The following is a 27,667-nucleotide window of genomic DNA, read 5'->3' as shown; positions in this document are numbered from 1 at the left end:
CAATGGAAAACCCAACATTCGATACGATTCGTACGAGACGTGTCCACGTGTGGCCTGAACTGCCCCGTGTGTGCCAGTGTTTACAAGACAGCCAGTGTGCGCGCATCTAAGGATACATTCGGTACATTCCATATTATCCATATTATCACTGTTTTTGGTGCTTGTTTCTGCAAAATAAGTAACCATGGGCCCCCAAGAAAGCTTCTAGTGCCAACTCTTCGAGAAAAAAGGTGCTAATGACTATTGAAATGACGAAAGAGATAATTGCAAAGTACGAAAGTGGAGTGCATGTGTCGGAGTGCATGATGATTTGGTAAAGAAATTGCCTGCAACTAGTGGTGATGTGAGTGAATTTAAGGCCAGCAAAGGTTGGTTTGAAAGATTTAAGAATCGTAGTGGTATACACAGTGTGGTAAGGCATGGTGAGGCTCCCAGTTCAAGTCCTAATGGAAGAGGATTCCCCTTATAAACACTAACACCATCCACACTCTCCCCTCCTCCCATCCCATCAATCATCACCAGATCTTCATTAAAGGTAAGTGTCAATTATTCTATTGTTATTAATCTATTGTTATTGTAATTATTCTATTGCATTAAACTTAATATTTCATGTGGTAAAATTTTTTTTTCCATACTTTTGAGTGTCTTGCACGGATTAATTTGATTTCCATTATTTCTTATGGAGAAAATTAATTCGACTTTCAATATTTTCGACATTCGATAGCTCTCAGGAATGGATTAGTATCGAATGTCGAGGGTCCACTGTATTTGGGCAGTTGCCAGTGAGGTACTCATCTGGCTGGGTATTTGAGCTGGGAATTTGACTTGTTAGCTTTGATCCTGCAGTAGAGAAGAAGACATTAAATTTGTTGGCCATGTCTATAGGCTGTATGTGTCTATAGGCAAGTTTAGTTAAGCTTATTTCTCTTTTTCCAGACGGTTTTGTAGAGTCCAAAATTTTTGAGAGGATTTGCCAGGTACTTTTCATATCACCTTTCATTTCAATAAATCTATTTTCATAATACATTTGCTTTGATTTTTCGTATTAGTTTTGTGAGTATTGATGTGTATCGTTTAGTTAATTCTTTAGTAATTAAACCTAATCTGAACTCTTTTTCAAGTTGGCATTTTTTATTAACCCTTTGACTGTTGCCACCCCAAATCTTGAGGTGTCTCCTAGTGTCGAAAATTTAAAAAAAAAATTACTTTTTCTTATGAAATGATAGAGAATCTTTTCCCAGTTGTAATGACACCAAAAGAACGAAATTTGATGGAAAACTTACGGAATTACGCTCTTGCGAAGTTAGCGACCTTGGCGATATTTACGAATCAGCAATTTCGCCCACTTTGAGCTCTATTTTCGGCTAATTCCATTGTTTCAGTCGACCAAACTCATAGCTATTTCTTTAGAACTCTAATAGTTCTATTGATTGAGCACAAGAAACTGCCCATTTACTGATTTCAACTACCCAATAACGTGGTCAGAAATTTGCAATTTGGCCAATTTCACGCAAATTAAAAAATGTGCCAATTTCAAAATAAGGTCCAGAATGAACAATGCAGACATTCCTGGTTATAAAATAAAAATTTTTTTGTTCATCAGTCACGTCTTCAGGCCCCTCTGGTATTACTGTTGCTTTCTATTTTGAAATTTTATTCAAACAAAAAATAGAAGATTTACTGTTATGCAGACTACTGCAATACTGCAATAATTGTATAAATAATGTCTACCCATATATGACTGCATATCAGAATGGCTAGTTGGACATTTATTGGACAATGACATTATTTGTTTACTTTTGAACATCGGCAAAAATCAAACATTTCCCCTACTTTGAGCTCCATTTGAAGGTTCTTTTAATAAAAAAAACAATAAAAATCACCTCTATTTCTATAACATGTTTTCCATTCTATCAAATGAGACCAAGAAAACGAGAATACAACCATAAATACTATATGAAAATATACCACAAAGTCGGCATTTTAATCCAAAAACATGGTCGGATTTTTTTTCCTCTCATTATGCACTGCGTGCTGCAGGATTTTTTTTATATGGTGCACACTGACCACACAGACCCATTCTCTCACATGTGGGCCTACCAGCTTTCTCCTGCTTGATTTGAAGCCTCTAGAATTTACGAGTACAGGAGGGCCCCGCTTTACGGCGTTCCGCTAATACGGACATTTCAAATTATGACCAAAACTCGCTATACGGCTCCCCCCACCTGTCTTTCTAATACGGTCACAGCGGCCCACCGAGTTTGTTTACATTCTCCCTGAGCACATCTCCTTATTATGTCTGGAAACTTTCCAAAATTTCAAGTGTTTTAAAGTTATTGTATATTTTATATGTATTGTACTTGATAATTAAACTTGTGTACACCTCTACCTAAATAAACTTACACACTGTGCTGGCATGTAGGTACACATTAAAATCACTAAGAGTCTCTCTACTCTTGATGCAGTAATAATAATAATAATAATAATAATAATAATAATAATAATAGTAATAACAGTAATAATAATCTCTTGGGCGCATTAATGTCGCATATTACGTTAATATAGACATTTCCCTTAATCTATCTATGATATTTTTTTCAAAATTATATAAGAAACACATTATGTAACACACAAACATGATACATGCACCCACAGTATAAAAATTTATACAAATATATATGAGATGTTTACCAAACGGTTTGTAGAAGTGTCGGAAGAATTACGTTTTCTCTAGCCCGTCACCTGTTACTAGGGATAACTGTAGAAAAATATTCCTTTCATATGCCTTCACTTTATAGCTATAATTCTGTACTAACTTGTACACAGTGTAAGAGTATTTGTTTCGTGATTTAATTATTATAATAATAATAAAAATATTATAAGGTAAAAGTTTCACAAACTCTTACAAATGTACATGAATGAACTAAAACTGGACACGTATTAATACCGTCTATTTCGCCTGACCGAGTGATCGTCCACAACCTGTTCAGTTTGTTTGTTTACGCTGTCTGAGCTCGGTGTATTATTAAATGTTGTATATTACGTTTATATACACATTTTCATTAATCCATCCGTGATATTTTTTTCAAAATTATATAATAAACACGATACATAACATAAATACATAATAACATATGTGTAGAGAACCTAGGATAACCCAAAAAAGTCAGAGTGACTTACTTCCATTGCCTTCACTCAGAGCATCATTTCTTCTCAAAATGATGTTACATGAGAATGGGAGTGTTCTTCTTTATTTATTCTACCATATCAATGTAGAGACAACCTGTACACAATGTAACTTGTACACAAACCAGACGTGTACACTGTTTACAAAACTTATGTTCGCCTAGTTTGTTTACATAACTCTGCGCCTGTCCTCTCTCATGCACTCATTCTTTCTCTCTGGTATGGTAGCCTGGCTGACTACCATACATACCACACTTGATTTTTTACAATAAATACTACTCATCTCACCCTATATTTTAAGGTAAGTAATGAATGAACTGTATATACATTTTATCGCTCTGGGATGCTTAAATATTATAGAATAGTATGTGTGGGTGGGTTGGCCTGGTATGGTAGCCTGGCTGACTACCATACATACCACACTTGATATTTTACAATAAATACTACTCATCTCACCCTATATTTTAAGGTAAGTAATGAGTGAACTGTATATACATTTTATTGCTCTGGGATGCTTAAATATCATAGAATAGTATGTGTGGGTGGGGTGGCCTGGTATGGTAGCCTGGCTGACTACCATACATACCACACTTGATTTCTTACAATAAATACTACTTGTCTCACCCTAGATTAAGACTATAAATATTTTAAGGTAAGTAATGAGTGCACTATGTGCGTATTGTACTTTTTTATTGTTTTTTGATGCCTGGTTCTACTGCTAACATAATATATGTTAGTGTAAACTTGTTATCTAGTGTTTGTATGCATTTGTAAGTGGAAAAAAAGGGTGTTCCACTTTACGGCAGTTTCCGCTTTACGGCAGTAGCCTGGAACCTAACCCGCCATATAAGTGGGGCCCTCCTGTATATATACATCAAACACGGTGGCTCATAAGACATATATATACAACTGAAACAGTCAAAGGGTTAATAGATTTGAGGATACTTTTTGTTAGCCATGGGTTGTTTAGTCTCTTTTCTGTGATCTGTTTTGTTTTGACTGGACAATGCTTGTTACAGAGGTTTAGAGTTTTATGTAAGAAAATTTTGACATCTTTGTCAATATTATTGCTGTCAGCTAGCTCTCTCTTCCAATCAATGGCACCTAGTGCTAGTATTAGGTTGTTTACCGATGTCTCATCATGCAGGCAAAATGAGATCTTTCTTGTTTCTTGAGGCAATTTGCATAATTTGGTTATGAGAAAGGTGGGGTAGTGGTCTGTGTATTTCTGTGATTATACCTGCTTGTAGTGGGGATATCGTGTTGGTCAAGATATCGTCAAGTAATGAGGCATTTGTCTTAGAGATTCTTGTTGGCTTAGTTATAGAGGGTAGTAACGAGCTGTTGTTCACAGTGTTTGTGAAATCAGCTACTGGAGGGTCAGTTGTTTGGATGAGGTTTATGTTGAAATCTCCTGCAAGTATCAGATGGTGTTTATTCAACTCTGACTCAGTTATAATGTTTCTAAGATTACTGCTAAAAGTGTAAGTATTTGTGTGTGGTAGTCTGTAGACTGTACCAAATGTTATAGGTTTCTTAAGGGATTTTGATGTGAATTTAGCTATTATATATTCACCGTTTTCATCCTGTAAGTTAGTTGATTTCATACATTCTAGTTCATCAGAGTAATAGATGGCAGTGCCTCCTCCTGGTTGGTCTGGCCTGCAGTTATGTATGGCTGTGTAACCGGGTATGGGAAATATGTCTGTCAAATCTTGTTTGAGCCAGGTTTCAGTAAGAATAATGAAAGTTATAGTAGCATTTATAGACTTCAGTAATGCAAGGAGGTCATCACAGTGTTTACTCAATGATCTAATATTATAGTTGAAGACTGTGATGTTCTTACTGGCACTGCGAAGGGTATTCGCCTGACTAGCAGTGTAGTAATGGCAATTACTGTTAGGAACATTTGTGCAGTTCAATAAGAGGCTGATATCAGGATAGATAATTGGATTTATAAGGGGCAGGTAGAGAAATAAGCTGTTGCAATTATTAAAAAAACAAAAAGCATGTGCTGTTAAACCACTAACAAATATGAATTTATGAACTAAGATAATTATTTTAAAGCTAAAATAATGGAGCTTTGAATATAAAAGTAAAACAATGAAAATAAGACACTTTAGCATCTGAGTTAGCACCTTAATTATTTTAAAGTTAAAAGTAATGGTTCTGAGCACCTGAATTAGCACCTTATGTGTCTTAAGTAACTGGGAATCAACTACTGCTATTCACTAATAGATATGAAAATATGGGTTAAAATTAGTATTAAAGTTAAAAATGTATGAGGCAGTGGGCATAAAATTCAATGAGAATCTTACTCCTGAACACTTCGTTTAGTACCTTAAGGGTGAAATCTACTATACTATAGCACTATACATGGTTGATATTGTGTTGAGATATAGCTTAACAAGATTCAGTCAAACCAGCAAATGTGAGGAAACATGGTAGTTCTTGATCATTCGTTATTTCAAACCTACGACCCGTGTCTGATAATTTTACCATGATAATGCCATCACAAGTAAACCACTGTTTTATTGTTGCTTGTTATCACATTTAAGTTTGCAAAGTCTGTATAATAGGTTCTGTTGTTTTTTTAGTTAGGCACTCATTTACATACACATTACTCATTTTCTTGATGGAGGAACTTATTAGGTCCTTTTTTACATCAATGGAATTGAATTTAACATGACACTTTGCTTTTGACCCTGCCTGCCTAGCAGTTGGGCCTCCTTGATATTAATGGTTTCAATGTTTATTTGTATCTCATCTTTTATTAGCTGGAGTGCTTTGTTGGTACAATTCTCATTGTTTGTATCTGGTGGTAAGGTAGAGCTGGTTAAAATGACAGAGTCTAGGAGCTTGTCTTGTTCAATCATATAAAAATATAATATATATATTTCATGAAGTATACAGATGTTAGTGTCCAATCCTAGCACACCAAAAACAACTTTCTTACCTCGCTTTCATAATGCAGACACTTAACTTTCAAAGCTTCATTTTGCCTAGTAGGTTTTCCAAGTCCTTCCATAGGCATTAAGGGTTAATTTAAGGTGTGAGAAAAACTATTCAAGCATGGATTTCTGCACTGCAGAGCAGCCTACTAGCCCATGCTCAGCTTACTATATTTTAGTATGATATTTACTATGGGAGCAGACAATAATAATAATGTTTATTTCTTTATGCTGTACAAATAACATAATTTAATGAAATAATACAATGGTAAGCACAAAAGAAAGCCACTAATACAATGCATTTCAGGCAGCTAATAATGTAAAAATCCAATTGTTATGTCTGATTATGTTGGTTATCCTAAAAATCAATGATTCCAGACAGAGTCACCTCAGTCTGCTGTGTTCATGGCACAGAATTCAGCTTCACCTCACACCATGAGGTGTGAATGTCAGTTACTTGTGTTACTGGCAGTACTGGTGTTGAATATGCCAAGAGCATGCTTGTGTTCTTGTAGAAAGACTGGTCGATTCCTAATTGTCTCACCAATATATGCCTGGTTGCAACCTCCACAAGCAATTTTGTACACCCCTGCAGTCTTGGGCCTTATGTATGGAATCGAGATCCTTGTGAAGTCCCACACATTTTTTGTGGAGACTACTGCTGTGATATCAATACTGGATTTCTGAAGGACGAAGAACACACTGCCTCTGATGATATTTGTGGGTAACATGCTTTGTGTATTGACTACAGAGTTCCTGGTATTGTAGTATATATATTTTCAGCTTTATGCAGTTAGGGTGCCATTTACCTCCTCTTCCACTGTTCATTACGGTGACCCATTGCTTGATTGCTAGCACACTCAGCTCACACACTAAGGGTCGATCCCTAGTACAGATGGAAACATTAGGACGTGTTTCCCTGTTCACCTAGCAGTAAAATAGGTACCCGGGTATTAGTCAACTGGTGTGGGTCACATCCTGGGGACAAACTGACCTAATTTGCCTTGAATGTTCTACATAACAAGGGGCTTTCTATATAGTAGTATGTCATTGATGTCAGTTAGGTCTGTATACATTGTACATGTACTTGTAGAAATAAAGATTATTATTATTATTATTATTATTATTATTATTATTATTATTATTATTATTATTATTATTATTATTATTGTATGGATGGTCCCACGTGGTTAAGACATTCTTGGAGACATGGTTATGTGAAGACCGGTACTATACCTACCTTCAGCTGGGACAACCAATATACAACAAAGCATGTATTTATTTTTTTCTGCCCATGAAGCTACAATCAGAGGCGTCGCTAGAGTTGGTGTCACCCGGGGCGGAATCTCTGGTGTCACGTGGGGCAGCATCTTTGGTGTCACCCCCATGAAATTCAAGGGTGGGGGGATGGGGGGGGTAAGCTCCAGTTATGTCACTACTGCATGACCAGTGACAAATGTTTAGCAATTAGAATGTTTAAGGGCCATAAACTGAACAGGAGAATACTTCTCAACTTTATTAATGATAAAATAAATAATCATAGTAATATTGAGGAAACATAAACTCAAATACCACTTTGAGTACAGACAACAGATTCTACATTTATTCATCTTCAACAATGCCAAAACAAAAACAAAACAAAAAATTAAAAAATAAACAAAAAAATTGAAATATCAGAAAAACACTAGTTCTGATTTGACCATGGGTACAGGTAACATCTCAGTGAATCTGATATTACATTTCCTTGCCTTCAATTATGCAAAATCATCTATCACATCATCAAAATCAATGATTTTCCCTATATAGGCTTATTTGTACTTTGTTAATGTATAATAAGCTATATAGAAACGAAGAATTCTTCTCTTATGTTAGTGCAGCACTGTTTTGGGCATTAGTGCCACCCTCTTTAAAGGCTCTATGGTGTCACCCCCTAAATGGTGTCACACGGGCAGTCCCCCCACTCCCCTTACGACGGCCCTGGCTACAATACAAGTTGAGTGCCTAGTGCTTGCATACCAGTAGAGGGTGCTTAAAAAAAAAGGTTAACAAGTTTGTCAATAACTATTAGGCATGAGCATTAGATTAACCCTTTCACTGTCAGTGCTGTAAAGGTACGGTTTACAAGCCAGTATTGGTGACATATTAGTACGCTAAAATTCCCGCGGCTTCAAATCTAAGGGGAGAAAGCTGGTACACTTATATGTGAGAGAATGGGTCTGCGTGGTCAGTGTATGCAGTATAAAAAAATCAGGGAGCCAGTGGTGCATTGTGGGAGTCCCATTTCAGTATGCTTTGTTTAACCCATAAACAGTCCAAACGTATATATCAGTTCACTACCCCAGTGCCCCAAATATTTTGAAAAAAAAAAAAAAAAAAAAAAAAATAATGAAAATAAAGAGCACATTTTTCCAAGTGTTACAGGATTAAAATAAAAAAATTAGGGTCAGTACTTACTGAGATATGAGGCTGCAAAGTTGGCACTTAATGCTCACCTAACAGCAACATAGTACTGCCACTTGCAGAAGTGTTGCTGATATACCATTTTTTCTCATTTTTATATTATTTTACATAATTTTTATGTTTTGATAATTACAATTTATTGTAGTTCTTATCATTTCATAACCAATCTTTGTTCTGACACTAATATTAGGTACTGAAATTGTACTCATATTGTCACAAACACATTGACAGGTGGACATTTACACCTGCCTTGGTCATTTACTAATGTCTAGGAATATATACAAAGTATTAATAGGTCCCAGCAAAGTTTTGGATACACGGCAGTGTAGAAGAAGAAGAAGGAAGAAGGAAGAAGGAGGAGGAAGAAGGAAGAAGGAAGAAGGAGGAGGAAGAAGGAAGAAATTCCCTTGAAGCAATGTGTAAGACAAGTGTTCAGTGACAAGCATCCGGGAGGGCAGTGGTAAGATCAGATATGTAATGACATTTGATGGGCGTCAGCGAGGGTGCAGAGATAAGATGAAATAGTGCAGAGATAAGATGAGATAGTGCAGAGATAAGGGATGACATTTGATGAGCTCGTATCTCTGATTATCTCTCTGTCTTATTTCTCTGTCTGCTAGTCTCTTTCTGTCTCTCCTTGTCTCTCTGTCTCAGAGAGAGCCACTGTGAACCAACAGGTATTCTTATGCATTGTATCTACAAGCACAGTATAGCACTTTGGATTTTTTAGGTTATCCTAGGTAATTTACACTATGTATAATTGTATTTATGTGTACCTGTGAGACAGATAGAGACAGACAGACAGAGACAGGCAGAGATAGACAGAGATAGACAGACAGAAATAGACAGAGACAGATAGACAGATCCTAAACTTGGGGTTAACATCACTTTCCTCTTAAAAGGGAAGTGTTACTATGACATTACATCAGTGAATCCTTGGTGTTTGCTCCACTGTTTGTTCTAGCTGGCACTCAATATAACTGGCACTCCCAAAAGGTACTAAGTGGTCCCAGATTTTTTAATATTGTGCACACTGAGTGTTAAGACCTATTCTATGCTGACCAGGCATCTCAGACCAATTGTGCCAAATTTAGAGGCAGGAAAAATAAAATGTATATTTACGTTTAGGGCGCTAGCGGTAAGAACGTATATAATTTTAACTGTTTACGGGTTAACATGCTTTGCGGTAATATATACCTCACTCCCCAGCGAACTGGGACTCTTCTCTTCCCAAGTGATAGTTCTAACACAGATGGAAGTGTCAATGAAGACGAATTTCATGGTTCTAAGGAGTTTGTGACCAAAAGCAATGCCCAGGATACCAGAAACAGTGCTGAAAACCCAGATGACCATCAACCTAGGATAACCCAAAAAAGTCAAAGTGACTTATTTCCATATGGGTGGTGGGGAAGACAGCATGCTTGTTGGGGAAGACAGTATAGGTAATGGGTGGTGGTGGTGGTGGTGGTGGTGGTTGCGTAATGTGTCATGTGACACCAGCCACGCCGCTCTCAGCACATCCACAGCAAAGGCTACTTTCAAGCACCCAAACAAAAACAACCTTCCACAAGCTGTAGCAGTTCTAGGAACATGTCCAGTGACTCTATATATGTACAGTGGACCCCCGGTTATCGGCCAGTTTGGTTATCGGCCAACTCAGTTATCGGCCAACTCGGTTATCGGCTGGTTTTTCAGCACCCGATTATCGGCCGTTTGCCCAGTTATCGGCCATTTGGGACAAGTCCATCTGCCGGCTGGGGCTGCTTGTTCATCAGTTTGGCTTTGTCTCTCAGTGGCTGAGGAAGCTTCTGCTTATACATCCAAACATTTTGCTTATTTCCCATTGTAGTTTGTGTTACTTTTGCAGTACAACTGTGAAATAAGGAACCATGGCTCCAAAGAAAGTTCCTGTGGCAAAGAAAGTGAGAAACACCATGGAACTTAAGCATGAAGTGATACAAAAGTTTGAAAGTGGTATGAAGGTGGTGGAACTTGCCAGGACGTACAGCAAGAATAAATCAACAATTACATCCATCATGGCAAAGAAAGAACAAATCAAAGATGTTAATGCTGCAAAAGGAGTAACTTGTCCAACTAAACAAAGGCCACCAATAATGGAAGAGATGGAAAAGTTATTATTATTGTGGATTAAGGAAAAAGAATTAGTGGGAGACAGTGTTATGGAGTCTATTATTTGTGAGAAGGCAAGGCAGTTGCATGAGGATCTTGCAAAGAAAATGCCTGGAACAAGTGCTGCAGTTTGTGAATTTAGGGCCAGCAAAGGATGATTTGATAGATTTAAGAAGCGTAGTGGCATACACAGTGTTGTAAGGCATGGTGAGGCTGCAAGTTCTGGCAAATGTGTGGCTGAAAAGTGCGTTCATGAATTCCAGGATTATGTAAAGGCTGAAGGATTCGAAACCCAACAGGTGTTCAATTGTGACAAAACAGGCCTGTAAAATGTCAAACAGGACCTACATTACCCAGGAGGAAAAGGCACTGCCAGGACACAAGCCTATGAAAGACAGGCTTACTCTTTTGTTGTGTGGTAATGCTAGTGGGGATTTCAAAGTGAAGCCTTTACTCGTGTATCACTTAGAAAATCCCAGAGTGTTCAAGAAAAACAATGTCTTGAATAATAGATTGTGTGTGATGTGGAAAGTTAATCATAAGGCATGGGTCACAAGGCAAATTTTCAAAGAGTGGGTTAAAGATATGTTTAACCCAAGTGTGAAAAAATACCTCTTGGAAAAGAAATTGCCACTTAAGTGCCTCCTGTTACTGGGCAATGCTCCTGCACATCCTCCAGACTTGCAAGATCAAGTGTCTAGGGACTTCAATTTCATCACAGTGAAGTTCTTGCCTCCTAACACCACTCCTCTCCTCCAGCCCATGGACCAGCAGGTCATTTCTAACTTAAAAAAACTCTACACAAAAGCAGTGTTTCAAAAGTGCTTTGAAGTGACATTAGACACTCAGTTGACCCTAAGACAGTTCTGGAGGAATCACTTCACTATACTCCACTGCATAAGCCTTATAGGTAAGGCTTGGGAGGGAGTGACTTCCAGGACTTTGAACTGTGCTTGGAGACAACTGTGGCCAGATTGTTTCCAAAAAAGGGATTTTGAAGGGTTTGAGGCTGACCCTGACACTGCCAACCCTGTGGACTCTATTGTGGCACTGGGGAAGTCCCTGGGGTTGGAGGTGAGTGGCCAAGATGTGGAAGAGTTGGTGGAGGACCACAGGGAAGAGCTAACCACTGAAGAGCTGCAAGAGCTTCATCTGAAACAGCAACAGACTGCAGCTGAAGAACTTGCTTCATAGGAGGAGGAAGAGGGAGTGAAGGAGGTGCCTTCTTCAGAGATTAAAGAGGTGTGTGCCATGTGCACTAGGGTGCAAGCTCTTGTAGAGAAACACCACCCTGACAAAGCTGAAACAAGACATATCTGCAAACATGTTTAGTGACAAAACCCTGTCCCACTTCAGGGAAATCTTAAAGAGTCACCAGAAACAGATTACTCTGGACTGTTATTTTGTGAGACAGGGGTCCAGTGACTCTCAAGCTGGTCCTAGTGGCATTAAAAGACAGAGAAGGGAGGTAACCCCAGAGAAGGCTTTGCTACCTAAAGTCTTTATGGAGGGGGATTCCCCTTCCAAACACTAACTCCTCCCTCTTTCCTCCTCCCTATCTTCCAGAAGGCAGCATTAGCCTTCAATAAACGTATGTAATACTTACATAATTGTTAAAAAAATTATTTTTTGGGTTAATATTTTTCTTTGGAACGGATTAATTGTATTTCCATTAATTCTTATGGGAAATATTAATTCAGTTTTCAGCCATTTCGGTTGTCGGCCAACCTTCTGGAACGGATTATGGCTGATAACCTGGGGTCCACTGTATAAATATTATAGAACAATAGTAATAAACAACTTTTTTTATTGTTGGTTTGTGTAAACAGGTTTTGAAAACAATATAATGATAATTTGTGCAAGAAAGGTATAAAATACCGACAATACGAAAGTAAAGACATGTGTGTAACATCTGGATATCTTTATTGTAGACGTTTTGCCATCCAGTGGCTTTATCAATACAAATTCTAGGACATAATTGGAAGACTGTAGAACTATATACAAAAGATGAGGTAATCAGTCCCTCAGCCTTGGAGTTAGTGTTCACAGCATCGTGGTGAGGAGAATCTGGAGCAAAGGCAAGAAGACTGGCGGTTATATAGGCATCAGTGGATAAGGACATGCAGCAGACAAGGGCATAGTCACAAGTTCAGTCTTCTTGCCTTTGTTCCAGATTCTCCTCCACCACGATGCTGTGAACACTAACTCCAAGGCTGAGGGAATGATTACCTCATCTTTTGTATATAGTTCTACAGTCTTCCAATTATGTCCTAGAATTTGTATTGATAAAGCCACTGGATGGCGAAATGTCTACAATAAAGATATCCAGATGTTACACGTGTCTTTACTTTCATAATGATAATGTTTGTGCGGTTATTGTGATGCATATGACAAATGGATATACGTATATACATTACACATTATATTGGTCTCACAGTTCACAAAAGTTACTTGAAAAAGTAAAATATTAAAAATTAAAAGAAAGAAGTAGAATAAAAGTAAAAATAATATTACCAAGTGAGCAGCAGTCGCCGATGTTGCTGTAAGCTGTTCACTTTCCGTGAACTTCATGCCTCTATATCTCAGTAAGTACTGATGGCATTTTTTTTTCTTTTAAAACACAGGATGGATAATGAGAACCTTCAAAACTAGGGATGCCAAGCCCATGATGACACTCTTCAAGTCACTTGTTCTATCTAGGCTGGAATATTGCTGCACACTAACAGCACCTTTCAAGGCAGGTGAAATTGCTGACCTAGAAAATGTACAGAGAACCTTCACGGCGCGCATAACAGAGATAAAACACCTCAATTACTGGGAGCGCTTTAAGTTCCTGAATCTGTACTCCCTGGAACGCAGGCGGGAGAGATACATGATTATATACACCTGGAAAATCCTAGAGGGACTAGTACCGAACTTGCACATGAAAATCACTCACAACGAAAGCAAAAGACTCAGTAGATGATGCAACATCCCCCCCAATGAAAAGCAGGGGTGTCACTAGCACGTTAGGAGACAATACAATAAGTGTCAGGGGCCCGAGACTGTTCAACTGCCTCCCAGCATACATAAGGGGGATTACCAGTAGATCCCTGGCTGTCTTCAAGCAGGCACTGGACAAGCAGCTAAAGTGAGTACCTGACCAGCTGGGCTGTGGCTCGTACGTTGGATTGCATGCAGCCAGCAGTAACAGCCTGGTTGATCAGGCTCTGATCCACCAGGAGGCCTGGTCACAGACTGGGCCGTGGGGGTGTTGACCCCCAGGAACTCTCTCCAGGTAAACTCCAGGTAAACTCACAAAAATATTCTTAAGATTTTGGTAAGAAAAATAATTTTTTTTTTAATATTTTTCGACACTGAGAGCAAGTTTAGGATCAGGGGTCTCGAAAATGAAAGGGTTAATTAAGCATTGTGTATCAGAGAAATCACTGTAGGATTTAATTAAGAAATGTTTATGGGAAACAAACATTGCAAGCAAGCTTAATAATTCTGCAGGGTACAAAATCCCAACTGAAAATATTTATGATATATTTGTGCAAGAGGTTGAGTTTTCAACAGTACAAACTTGCTCCTACTATCTAAAATTTAAAAAAAAATAATTCACAAGCAAGTTTACTCCTACTCCTACTCTTACTTAGGGTGGCCCGGTGGCCTGGCGGCTAAAGCTCCCGCTTCACACACGGAGGGCCCGGGTTCGATTCCCGGCGGGTAACAAAAAGATTAGGTGATGAAAGATTGGATATCAGATTGGAGGGAGAGAGTATGGAGGAGGTGAATGTATTCTGATATTTGGGAGTGGACGTGTCAGCAGATGGATCTATGAAAGATGAGGTGAATCACAGAATTGATGAGGGGAAAAGGGTGAGTGGTGCACTTAGGAGTCTGTGGAGACAAAGAACTTTGTCCTTGGAGGCAAAGAGGGAAATGCATGAGAGTACGTATAGTTTTACCAACGCTCTTATATGGGTGTGAAGCATGGGTGATGAATGTTGCAGCGAGGAGAAGGCTGGAGGCAGTGGAGATGTCATGTCTGAGAGCAATGTGTGGTGTGAATATAATGCAGAGAATTCGTACTTTGGAAATTAGGAGAAAGTGTGCGATTACCAAAACTATTATCCAGAGGGCTGAGGAAGGGTTGTTGAGGTGGTTTGGACATGTAGAGAGAATGGAGCAAAACAAAATGACTTCAACAGTGTATCAGTCTGTAGCGGAAGGAAGGCGGGGTAGGGGTTGGCCTAGGAAAGGTTGGAGGGAGGGGGTAAAGGAGGTTTTGTGTGCGAGGGGCTTGGACTTCCAGCGAGCATGCGTGAGCGTGTTTGATAGGAGTGAATGGAAACAAATGGATTTTAATACTTGACGTGCTGTTGGAGTGTGAGCAAAGTAACATTTATGAAAGGGTTCAGGGAAACCGGCAGGCTGGACTTGAGTCCTGGAGATGGGAAGTACAGTGTCTGCACTCAGAAGGAGGGGTGTTAATGTTGCAGTTTAAAAACTGTAGTGTAAAGCACCCTTCTGGCAAGACAGTGATGGAGTGAATGATGGTGAAAGTTTTTCTTTTTCGGGCCACCCTGCCTTGGTGGGAATCGGCCAGTGTGATAATAAAAAAAAAGAAAAAAATAATAATAATAATACAGTGGTCCCTCGTTTTTCGTAATTAAATCCGTTCCTGGAGGAGCTACTATAAACGAAATTTACGATTTGCGAATCAATTTTCCCCATAAGAAATAATGTAACTACAATTAATCCGTTCCTGACACCCAGAAGTATTAAAACAAAAAAATTTTTAACATGAAATATACATGTAGTACATAAACAATACAATGGGAAATGATGACTGAAACATTAACAGCATAACACTTACCTTTATCTGAGATTCTTCTTAGTGTATGGGAGACTGGAGGAGGAGAGAGAGAGGATTGTTTAGAGTTTGGAAGGGGAATCCCCTTCCAGCAACACCTCAGGTACCAATTGCTTTTCTGGGGTTGCTTGTCTTCTCTGTTTCTTAATGCCACTAGGACCACCTTGAGAGTCACTGGAGTCCTGTCTCGCAAAATAACTGTGGAGAGAGCTCTGTTTCTGGCGTCTCTTTAACACTTCCCTAAAATGGCCCAAGACTTTGTCACTGTACATGTTGCCAACATGGCTTGCAACAACCTTGTTAGGGTGATGTTTCTCCACAAAGCTTTCCATCTTACCCCACATAGTAAAAATCTCTTTAATTTCTGAAGAAGGCACCTGCTTCCATCTCTCTTCCTCCTCCTCTGCAGCAAGATTCTGAGCTGCAATCTGTTGCTCTTCCTGCTGAAGCTCTTGCAGCTCCTCAGTGGTGAGCTCTTCGTTGTGGTCTTCCACCAATTCTTCCACATCCTCCAAACTCACATCCAACCCCATGGAACTCCCCAGTGCCACAACTGATTTTACAACAGACATAGGCTCATGAGGGTCAGTCCCAAACCCTTCAAAATCCCTCTTGTCAACACAATCTGGCCACAATTTTCTCCAGGCAGAGTTCAAAGTCCTGGGAGTCACTCCCTCCCAAGCCATACCTATAAGGGTTATGCACTGAAGGATGCTGAAGTTTTCTCTCCAAAATTCCCTTAGGGTCAAGTGAGTGTCTGTGGTCACAGTCAAGCACCTGTGAAACACTGCTTTTGTGTAGAGTTTTTTAAAGTTTGCAATGACCTGCTGGTCCATGGGCTGGAGGAGAGGAGTGGTATTCGGGGGCAAGAACTTTACTGTGATGAACCCAAACTCCTCGAAAATTATGTCATCCAAGTTTGGAGGATGAGCAGGTGCATTGTCCATTACTAGCAGGCACCTGAGATCCAATTTCTTTTCCAGGAGATACTCCTTCACACTAGGGCCAAACACTTCATTGAACCACTCGACGAAAATTTCCCTCGTGACCCATGCCTTACTATTAGATTTCCAAAACACACACAATTTACTCTTCATAACATTGTTTTTCCTGAACACTCTGGGATTTTCAGAATGGTACACTAGTAATAGCTTCACTTTGAAATCCCCACTAGCATTAGGACAGAACATTAGCGTCAGCCTGTCTTTCATAGGCTTGTGTCCTGGCATTGCCTTTTCCTCTTGTGTAATGAAGGTCCTCTTTGGCATTTTCTTCCAAAAGAGGCCTGTTTCATCACAGTTGAACACTTGTTCAGGTTTCAGTCCTTCAGCCTCTATGTACTCCTGGAATTCATGCACATATTTTTCAGTTGCCTTGTGGTCCGAACTGGCAGCCTCACCATGCCTTACCACACTGTGTATGCCAGTACGGTTCTCAAATCTCTCAAACCAGCCTTTGCTGGCCTTAAATTCACTCACATCACCACTATTTGCAGGCAATTTCTTTACCAAATCGTCATGCAACTGCCTAGCCTTTTCACAAATAATCGAAGCCATAAGAGTATCTCCTGCTAATTGTTTCTCATTTATCCACACCAATAATAACTTCTCAACCTCTTCAAGTACTGGTGATCTCATTTTTGTCAGCATAGTTACCCCCTTTGCAACAACAGCATCCTTGATTTCCTTTTTCTTGGCCACTATGGAACATAAGGTTGTGTAGGGTTTCTTATACATCCTGGCCAGTTCGGCAACACTTGTACCACTTTCATACTGTTCAATGATGGTTTTCTTAAATACAATCGTATTTCTCACCTTCTTTACCACAGGTTTGGCACTAGGAGCTTTCTTTGGAGCCATTGTAGCTTATTTAGTACTTGCAAGCACTAAAATAAATGGAATATTATGAAATATTTCGCTGGAGCACATGAGGGGACCTTCGCTCACCGGTAAACAATGCCAGACTGTCTGCCGCCATGGCTCACACCGTGGGTACGCATCCCGGACGAACTACAACTCGCAAGTCAACTTATGAAAAGCGAGTCCATGTTTATACGAAAATACCCCTATGATTGGCAAAATTTACGATTGCCGGGAACTACGAAAAGCGAGGGACCACTGTACTAATAATAATATCTTCATTCACTCTAAAAATGGTGTGTTGCTGTTTGATTATTCTGTACTAACTTGTACAACTTGTACACAATGTAAGAGTATTTGTATTGTGAGGTAATTATTATTATAATAAAAAAAATATTGTGAGGTAAATGTTTTACAAACTTTTACAAACGTACGTGAATGAACTAAAAGTAGACACATATTAATAAGCAAAAAAGTAAAATACATACACAGTACACTCATTACTTATCTTAAAGTATTTGTAATCTTAATGTAGGGCGAGAGGTGAGTAGTACTTACTTGTATGAAGTCAGGTGTAGGAAGCCCTGGCTCCCCATCTCATACTTAATATACAATAGTATTTAAAACAGCCCAGAGAGTTAAAATACACATACAGTACACAATTATTTACCTTAAAATATGTGTAGTCTTAACCCTTTGACTGTTTTCGACGTACAAATACGTCTTACGAGCCAATGTTTCTGACGTATATATACTCAATAATTCTAGCGGCTTCAAATCAAGTGGGAGAAAGCTGGTAGGCCCACATGTGAGAGAATGGGTCTGTGTGGTCAGTGTGCACCACATAAAAAAAATCCTGCAGCACACATTGCGTAATGAGAAAAAAAAAACTCTGATCGTTTTTTTGGAATAAAACGCCGACTTTGAGGTGTATTTTCGTATAGTATTTATCGTTGTATTCGCGTTTTCATGGTCTTAGGTGATAAAATGGAAAACATGTTACAGAAATGGAGATGATTTTCGTTACTTTTACGATGAAAACGACGTTGAAACTGAGCTCAGAGTAGCGGAAATGTTCGATTTTTACCAATGTTCAAGAGTAAATAAATCACACCACACGTCCAATACACGTCAACTGGGGAGTCTAATATTCTTTCACTAGTGCACTGATATTATTTATACCATTTTTACAATAATGCAGTCGTCTGTATAACAGTAAATTTTGTATTTTTTTGTATGAATAAAAAATCAAAATAGAAAGCAATAATAATATAAGAGGGGGCTAGAGATGTGACTAATGAACAGAGCATATGTTATTTTAGTGCCACGAATGTCTACCTTGTTTATTCTGGACCCTATTTTGAAATTGGCATCTTTTTTATTTTGCGTGAAATTGGCCAAATTGCCAATTTCTGATCACCATATTGGGTAGTCCAAATTAGTAAATGGGAGGTTTCTTGTACTCAGCTGATAGATAAAATGGAGTTCTAAAGAAATAGCTATGAGTTTGGTCAACTGGAACAATGGAATTGGCTGAAAATTGGGCTCAAAGTCGGCGAAATCGCCGATACGCATATGTCGCCGAGACCGCTAACTTCGCGGGAGCATAATTCCACGAGTTTTCGACCAAATTTCGAACTTTTGGTGTCATTACCATCGGGAAAAGATTCTCTATCATTTCATAAGAAAAAATAATTTTTTTTTTTCAAAAATTGAGCGACATAGAATGACAGTTTCAGAGAGGGGCCTGAAACAGTCAAAGGGTTAATGTAGGAAGAGAGGTGAGTAGTATTTATTTGTAGGAAGTCAGTGTAGGTAGCCGGTAGGTGTAGCCCACCTGAGCTACACCTACCGGCTACCTACACTGTGGCCCAGAGCCATATCATTAGCATCAACTTACCTTGTTCACTGAATTTAATAGTTTCTAACAATTACCTTTAGATGCCATCATAAACGAAGGGAGAAGTAATAAATAATTCATGCCGAAAATTGTAAACAAAAGTGGGGTGGGGGAGTGGCTGGGCCAAACACAGATTCACACACGTTTTCTCTAATGGCCGAGCAGAGAAAACGTAATGTTGTCCCTCCGGCCGGCTACCACACAGGTCCACAAGAATTTTTATCAGAGCACATATAAAATATGCAATAAATGCCTGACAACAAGTTTACACTAACTTATATTAAGTTAGCAATAGAAATGGGCATTAAAAACACAATAAAGGGTAAGATACACACAGAGTACACTTATTACTTACCTAAAATATTAATATTAATGTGTGAGAGGTGAGTGGCAGGGTGTTTATTGAATAAAATCAGAATGGCACACCATCATCGTCTAATTTGGCACTCCTCTTTTTATCACAGCTAACCTTAGACGCCATTATCAATGAGAGCCAACTAGTTAATGAAAGAGTAAACAAGAGAGAGAATGAGATACAGAGTTCAGACAATGTAAGAGCACAAACTGAACAGGTAGTGGGCGATCACTGGGTCAGGCGAAATAAATGCGTATTAATATGTGTCTACTTTTAGTTCATTCACGTACGTTTGTAAGAGTTTGTAAAACATTTACCTCAATATTTTTTTATTATAATAATAATTACCTCACAATACAAATACTCTTACATTGTGTACAAGTTGTGCAAGTTAGTACAGAATAAACAAACAGCAACACACCATTTTTAGAGTGAATGAAGATATTATTATTATTATCATAATAAAAAGCACTAAACCCACAAGGGTCATGATTTGCTATATATAGAGTGATGCATACGAAAAGAATATTTTTCTACAGTTATCCCCCAGTTTGACTAGAGAAAATGTAATTCTTTTGACACTACCTACACAGCTGCTTTGTAAACAAATCTCATATTTATGTAAATTTTTATTCTGTGAGTGTATGTATCACGTTTATATGCTATGTAATGGGTTTCATATATAATTTTGAGGAAAATATCATAGATGGATTAATGAAAATGCCTATACTATTAATGTAAAATAAGACATTTAATGTGCCCAAGAGTGATTATTATTACGTAGTATTGGCGTCATGAGTAGAGAGACTCAGCAATTTTAATGTGTACCTGCACACCAGCACAGTGTGTAAGTATATTTAGGTACAGGTACACATAAGTATAATTATCAGAGTACATATAAAATACGCAGTAACTTTAAAGCGCTTGAAATTTTGGAAAATTTCCTGACATAATAGATGTGGTCACGAAGAATGTAAACAAACTGGGTGGGGTGCACCATATTTGAAAGACCGCTTGCTGTATAGCAAATTTTGGTCATAATTTGACATCGCCGTATTAGCGGAATGTTGTAAGGCAAAATGCCATAAAGCGGGGCCCTACTGTACCTGGATGACGACCAAAAAACTTACTCTCAATATTGACAAAACCTACTTCCTGCTGTTTGGAAACGGAGCTTCAAGTGTTGAACTAAACACATCGATAAATGGTCCCCCCATTTTGAGACACACAGGGCAAATTCATAGGTCTCCACGTTGACTGCTGTCTTAAATTTCAGACCCATATACAGCATATATCCAAAAAAGTTTCCAAAACAGTAGGCATCCTTTCTAAGATACAGTACTATGGACCCCAAATGGCACTTCTTGCTCTTTACCTGGAGTTTACCTGGAGAGAGTTCTGGGGGTCAATGCCCCCGCGGCCCGGTCTGTGACCAGGCCTCCTGGTGGATCAGAGCCTGATCAACCAGGCTGTTGCTGCTGGCTGCACGCAAACCAACGTACGAGCCACAGCCCGCCTGGTCAGGAACCGACTTTAGGTGCTTGTCCAGTGCCACTCTCTCCTCTACCCTTACCTCATCTATGGTATTTGTGCATGGGGCTCAACCACAGCAAATCACCTTAAACCTTTAATAACCCAACAAAAAGCTGCTGTGTGATTGATTACCAACTCCTGTACCAGGCAACACACTCCACTACTTTAATATACAAAATATCCACATATATTAGAGTGCCTACTATGTACACAAAACAGTATACTCCAATATAAACCCTCCTCTCAAACTCCTCCTTGATAACTACAACAGCATGCACAGGCATAACACAAGGCACAAAACAATCTTTGATATCCCTCTTGTCCATCACTATGCAAAAATGATATACAATACAATACAATTATTATTTCTTTGCAAGTTTACATTGAGATTCTGTAGTTACAATAATGAGTTACAGTGCCAAGAGCCACTATCATGCCATGGCATTATGGGCAGACTAAATTAATGGCTTACAGACTACTTAATACTAGAGAAATTGATCATAGTAAGTTACAGTCAAGTTAAAATCAAGTTATAATCTGGGGATATTACATTAGGACAATTTGAACGTATTGTGTAGGTTGTGTATATCAATAGTAAATAAAATTGGAATATAATATTGAGCATTGGTGAAAGTAGTTTACAGTATGAGAATGCTACAATATGGTGTAAGACATAGTTTTGTGCAGGTATTTATTCCTCAGTGTAGTATAAAGTTATGTATAAACTTTGGGTATTTAGGTAACTGGGAGTTTTTTTTTTGTAAATTTAAGTATTGAGTATTGTATATTTAGTTTAGGGTGAGTAAATGGTTTTTGAGAAGAGTCTTAAATTGATGTTCAGACCAGGTTACTTTAATATTTACTGGTAATGAGTTCAAAATTTTGGTGGCCCTTTATGTGCATAGAGTTCTTACATAGTGTAATGTGGACATTGGGTACATGGAAAAGTGATCTGTGTCTTGTGTTATGGTCATGCATCTTATTTAGGTTGGTGAGGAGAAGTTTGAGTGAAGGGTTTATGTTTGCACATAAAGGGTCCAAAGATCTGGAATTCATTGCCTGAACATATAAAAGGGCCTTGCCTGCAAATCAATTTAAGGTTCTACTTAGAAATCACCTCATCACCCAAAATTAACCAGACAAACACTATATATTATAACCTACCAGTAACTCAAAAAATTCCTACATAATTTATGATTGCTCAATTATTTAAGCATTTTTTCAAACTTAAAATTGTTTCAATCTCATTATTGTAAATTGTGCTAAATTGTAATAATGTAATTTTTTATGTATTTCATCTCAACTATAAATTCAATTACAGTAAACCACTAGCTACTTCTATTGTAATAAGAAAAAAATGTATAATTAAAATTTACTACTCTTTATATGTCTAGTATTAAGTAGTCTGTAATGATTAGGTTTAGCCTGCCCAAAATGCCATGGCATGATAACAAATCAAAATTGTAATCACGCATTGTAAACTTTGCAAAGAAATAAAATCTTTATCTTTAATCATTACCACAAACAGCACTCCTTAAACTATATTATTCACTGATCTACATCTACTAATGTAGTAACTGATTTCACAAACACAATGAGCAGCTGCTTACTTCTGCCTACAATAACAAAGCCTACTAGAATCCCTTAATACAAATGCTTCATTACTAGACCATATCTAGACAAATATAATATCCCCATTAAAATCAGACATAATCACAAATAACACCACTGACCACTATCCCACCTTTCTCATAACCAACTAAGGTAAAGCATCTTAGGACACAACTAAGATCACCTTTCAACTACATGATGAATCATCTGTCAATAGCTTTATTTCAGCAGTAAACAACACTGACTGGCAAAACAAGCTAGCAATCAACCCTGATATTGAGGAACATATTAATATTTTCTTACAAAAAACCCAAAACCTCTATAATATGCACTGCCTGATAAAAACTAATCAGATCACAACTAAAAGACTAAATAGCCCATGGCTTACAAACAGCATCCTTAAATCTATTGATAAAAAACACCTATATGAAAAACAGTACAGAATGGGTCTTATAACAAAGGATATGACTAAACGTTACTCGACAATACAGTGGACCCTCGACCAACGATATTAATCCGTTCCTGAGAGCTCATCGTTAATCGAAATTATCGTTAGTCGAGTTAATTTTCCCCATAAGAAATAATGGAAATCAAATTAATCCGTTCCTGACACCCCAAAGTATTGAAAAAAAAAATTTTACCACATGAAATATTAATTTTAATACACACAAACTGAAGAAGACATGCACAGTTACATGACACTTCCCCAATGCCACAATGGATTCCTCAACTGGCATAGGATTCTCAGGGTAAGCCTCGAACCCTTCAAAATCCCTTTTGTCTACACATTCTGGCCACAGTTTTTTCCAAGCAGAGTTCAAGGTCCTCTTAGTCACTTCCTCCCAAGCCTTACCTATAATGTTTACACAATTGAGGATGCTAAAGTGATCTCTCCAAAACTCTCTTAGAGTCAGTTGAGTTTCTGAGGTCACTACAAAGCACCTTTCAAACACAGTTTTTGTGTACAGTTTCTTGAAGTTTGCAATGACCTGCTGGTCCATGGGCTGCAGGAGAGGAGTGGTATTAGGAGGCAAAAACTTCACCTTAATGAAGCTCATGTCCACAGAAAGTCGCTCTGCCAAGTCTGAAGGATGACCAGGAGCATTGTCTAATACCAGGAGGCACTTAAGGTCCAATTTATTTTCCAGGAGGTAATTTTTCACAGTGGGGGCAAATGCATGGTGTAACCAGTCATAGAAAAAGTCCCTAGTGACCCATGCCTTACTGTTTGCCCTCCACAGCACACACAAATTAGCCTTGACGACATTGTTTTTCCTGAACACTCTGGGAGTTTCAGAGTGAGACACCAATAAAGGCTTCACTTTGCAATCACCACTAGCATTGGCACACATCAACAGAGTAAGCCTGTCTTTCATAGGCTTATGTCCTGGGTAATGTAGGTCCTCCTTGGCATTTTCTTCCAAAACAGACCTGTTTCGTCACAATTAAACACTTGTTCAGGTTTCAGTCCTTCACTGTCTATGTACTCCTTGAATTCCTGCACATATTTTTCAGCTGCTTTGTGGTCCGAACTGGCAGCCTCACCATGCTTTATCACACTATGTATGCCACTATGATTCTTAAATCTCTCAAACCAACCTTTGCTGGCCTTAAATTCACTCACATCACCACTAGTTGCTGGCATTTTTCTAATTAAATCGTCATGCAACTTCCTAGCCTTTTCACATATGATTGCTTGAGAGATGCTGTCTCCTGCTATCTGTTTTTCGTTTATCCACACCAATAACAGTCTCTTAACATCTTCTATCACTTGCGATCTCAGTTTCGAAAACATAGTTGCACCTTTGGCACAAACAGCTTCCTTGATTGCCGTTTTCTTGCCCACAATAGTAGCGATGGTTGATTGGGGTTTTGTGTACAACCTGGCCAGCTCGGAGACACGCACTCCACTTTCATATTTAGCAATCATCTCTTTCTTCATATCCATAGTAATTCTCACCCTTTATGCTGTAGGGTTGGCACTAGAAGCTTTCTTGGGGCCCATGGTGACTTATTTTGCAGGTGCAATCACTACAAACGCTGTGATAATATGAAATGTTCCGACTGTATGTTTGGATGGGACCACGGTGGCTGGCTGGCTTGTAAACACTGGCACCCACGGGACAAGTGAGGCGCACTCAGGCCAGAAGTGGACGCGTCTCGAACGGAACGAATAGCGTTGGTCGGGTTTTTTAGCGCTAGTCGAGGCAAAATTTTTGCGTTACAATGTATTGCTAGTCGGATTTAACATTAGACGATACCAACGTTGGTCGAGGGTCCACTGTACTAACAAACCTAATAAGGAGGTCAAAAAAAAACTATTACAAAAACAGATTTCAGGATATAAAAGGTGATGTAAATAAGACCTGGAAAACCTTATCTGAAATCCTAGGATCAAAAAAGCTGCCACAAAACAGAATGATTAACTTAACGAAACCCGCCGAACCTCTCCTCCAGTCAACCGATACTGCCAACAAATCATAGGATCAAAGTTAGCAAACAAAATACCAAACTCAAACACTCAACCAAAAGACTACCTTACTGGCAACTACCCAAATACTCTATCTATTCTTAGCCCCAACAAATCCTACTGAAATCTTGCTCATAATCACAACTCTAAAGAACAAGACAGGTAACCTAAATAACTTACCACCACTCATGTATAAAAAAGTTTCTCATGTATTGTCACCAATTACTACAACCCTGTTTAACAAATCTATTGAATCTTCCACTTTCCCATCCATACTCAAGACAGCAAGGGTCACCCCGATCCACAAAGGAGGTGATCCAACTGAGTTGAACAACTATAGGCCTATATCAAACTTGCCCATACTATCTAAAATCTTTGAAAAGCTAATTAACAAACAGGTCTACTCCTACTTAGTATCCTACAACATACTCAACCCCTTTCAACTTAGATTTAGACTGAAAACAAGTACAAATGATGCAATTATCCTTATGCTTGAGCTAATATATTCTGCACTTGAAAAAATGAATTTTCCCTGGGACTCTTCATTGACTTACAAAATGCTATTGATACAGTTGAAAACTTGAACATTATGGGGTCAGAGGACACTCTCTTGAATACCTAAAATCTTATCTTAGCAATAGAACCCAGTATGTATACACAAATGGAGCTAACTCCACTACACAACCAGTACTTGTTGGAGTCCCACAGGGGAGTGTCCTTGGCCCACTTCTCTTTCTCATCTACATCAGTGACCTCCCAAATGCATCTAAACTCCTTAAACCCATTTTATCTGCAGATGACACTACTTATGTCTTCTCTCACCCAAACCCAACCATACTAACAGACAGTGGAAATGATGAACCACTAAAATATATCTACTTGGATGACCACCAACAAACTTATTCTCAATACAAACAAAATCCATTTTATGCTGTTTGGAAACAGAGCTACAAATGTACAGTTATACATACTAATAAATGGTTCACCCATTTCTAGACACACAGAGGGTAAATTTCTAGGTCTCCACCTAGACTGCAACCTCAAATTCCAAACTTACATACAACAAATATCCAAGAAAGTCTCAAAAACAGTAGGCATCCTTTCAAAGATATGGTACTATGTACCCCTATCAGCTCTCTTTGCACTATACCACTCACTCATCTATCCTTACCTCACCTATGGTATTTGTGCATGGGGCTCAACCACAGCAAATCACCTTAAACAAATAACCCAACAAAAAACTGCTGTGCGATTGATCACAAACCCCTGTAATTGACAGCATATTCCTCCGCTTTTCAAGAGTCTTGACTTACTCAACATACAAAACATTCACACTTACTATTGTGTCTACTACAGGTCCGCCATCACAAATCCGGCAATCAGTTATTCGGTTCCTTCAGTTATTCGGCACTAATTTTGGCTAGCATAATTTCAAATTTCCAGGGTCGCCACACCAACCAGCTGGTACTGTTTGGTGGCACTACTTGCTGCATAAGTCATTCCAATTTCTTTTTCCCCATTTATTGTTTTAACCTGCTTACTTTTAGCCCTAGCCATGGCTCCAATGAATAAAAGAAATGCTTCTCATTACGTAAAGCACCTACACAGTACATTATCTATTAAAGATAAGGTGGCTTTGAAGTCACTGTCGGTTGTCATGAACTCAGTCTCATGAAGCAGGAGAATATGCTTTATTGTTACACTAATATCAACACTACAGCTTATTTGCCTATCACAATTGATCTAATATGACATAATAAACAATATAAATAACATAAAACATGTTAAATACTCCAGAATGAATAATATTTGTCATAACACTGAGCAGTTCAACGGAGGTATGAAGAGGATTTGGTAAACAAATACCATTCTCCTATCCCTGTCTTGGGGGTTTATATTAGAGAAAACGGAATACAGGTCCTCCATCACAAATCTGGCATCAATGGGACCTGTAGTGTGCCGGATTACTGAGTTTGCTGAATTATGGAGTGGTTAGGTTAGAATACACTTAATAAAATTAACCAACTTGACTTACACAGCTCATTGAACATCGGAAAAAATCGAACATTGCCGCTACTTTGAGCTCAATTTCAAGGTGCTTTTCGTCATGAAACAATCAAAATCATGTCTATTTCTGTAATATATCTTCCATTCTATCAAATGAGTCCAAAAAATGAGAATACAACCATAAAAACCATATGAAAATATACTGCAAAGAGGCGGATAATGGCTGAGAAGTGAACTCCCTTATTTATCGTACGTCTTTTTTATTTTTGTTGTATGTTAAGAAGCATCTTTCCATCATACATTGCCCAAGTTTCAATGAGATAGCCCAACAAACAACCGAGAAAAAA

At 38.5% G+C, this 27,667-nt stretch overlaps 2 protein-coding genes across 10 annotated transcripts in view; one reads left to right on the top strand and one right to left on the bottom strand.

Annotated features, from left to right (window-relative positions):
* Positions 1 to 27,667, bottom strand: part of LOC128688956 (receptor-type guanylate cyclase Gyc76C) — a 619,662-nt gene that overhangs the window by 144,443 nt on the left and 447,552 nt on the right. The gene's annotated exons all lie outside the window — the stretch shown is intronic.
* LOC138852424 (forkhead box protein P2-like) overlaps positions 1 to 27,667 on the top strand; it is a 113,721-nt gene that overhangs the window by 47,375 nt on the left and 38,679 nt on the right. Inside the window, exon 1 of one of the 4 annotated variants that reach the window (XR_011391746.1) lies at positions 9,064 to 9,274. The exons of the other annotated variants lie outside the window; for them this stretch is intronic. The gene's annotated coding sequence lies outside the window, so the exon portion shown is untranslated. Of the gene's footprint in view, positions 1 to 9,063; positions 9,275 to 27,667 lie in introns of those variants that run through there. 4 annotated transcript variants of the gene reach the window in all.

The sequence above is a fragment of the Cherax quadricarinatus genome, chromosome 1, assembly GCF_038502225.1.
Source record: "Cherax quadricarinatus isolate ZL_2023a chromosome 1, ASM3850222v1, whole genome shotgun sequence".
NCBI lineage: Eukaryota > Metazoa > Arthropoda > Malacostraca > Decapoda > Parastacidae > Cherax > Cherax quadricarinatus.
This window is presented reverse-complemented; position numbering and strand designations above follow the sequence as displayed.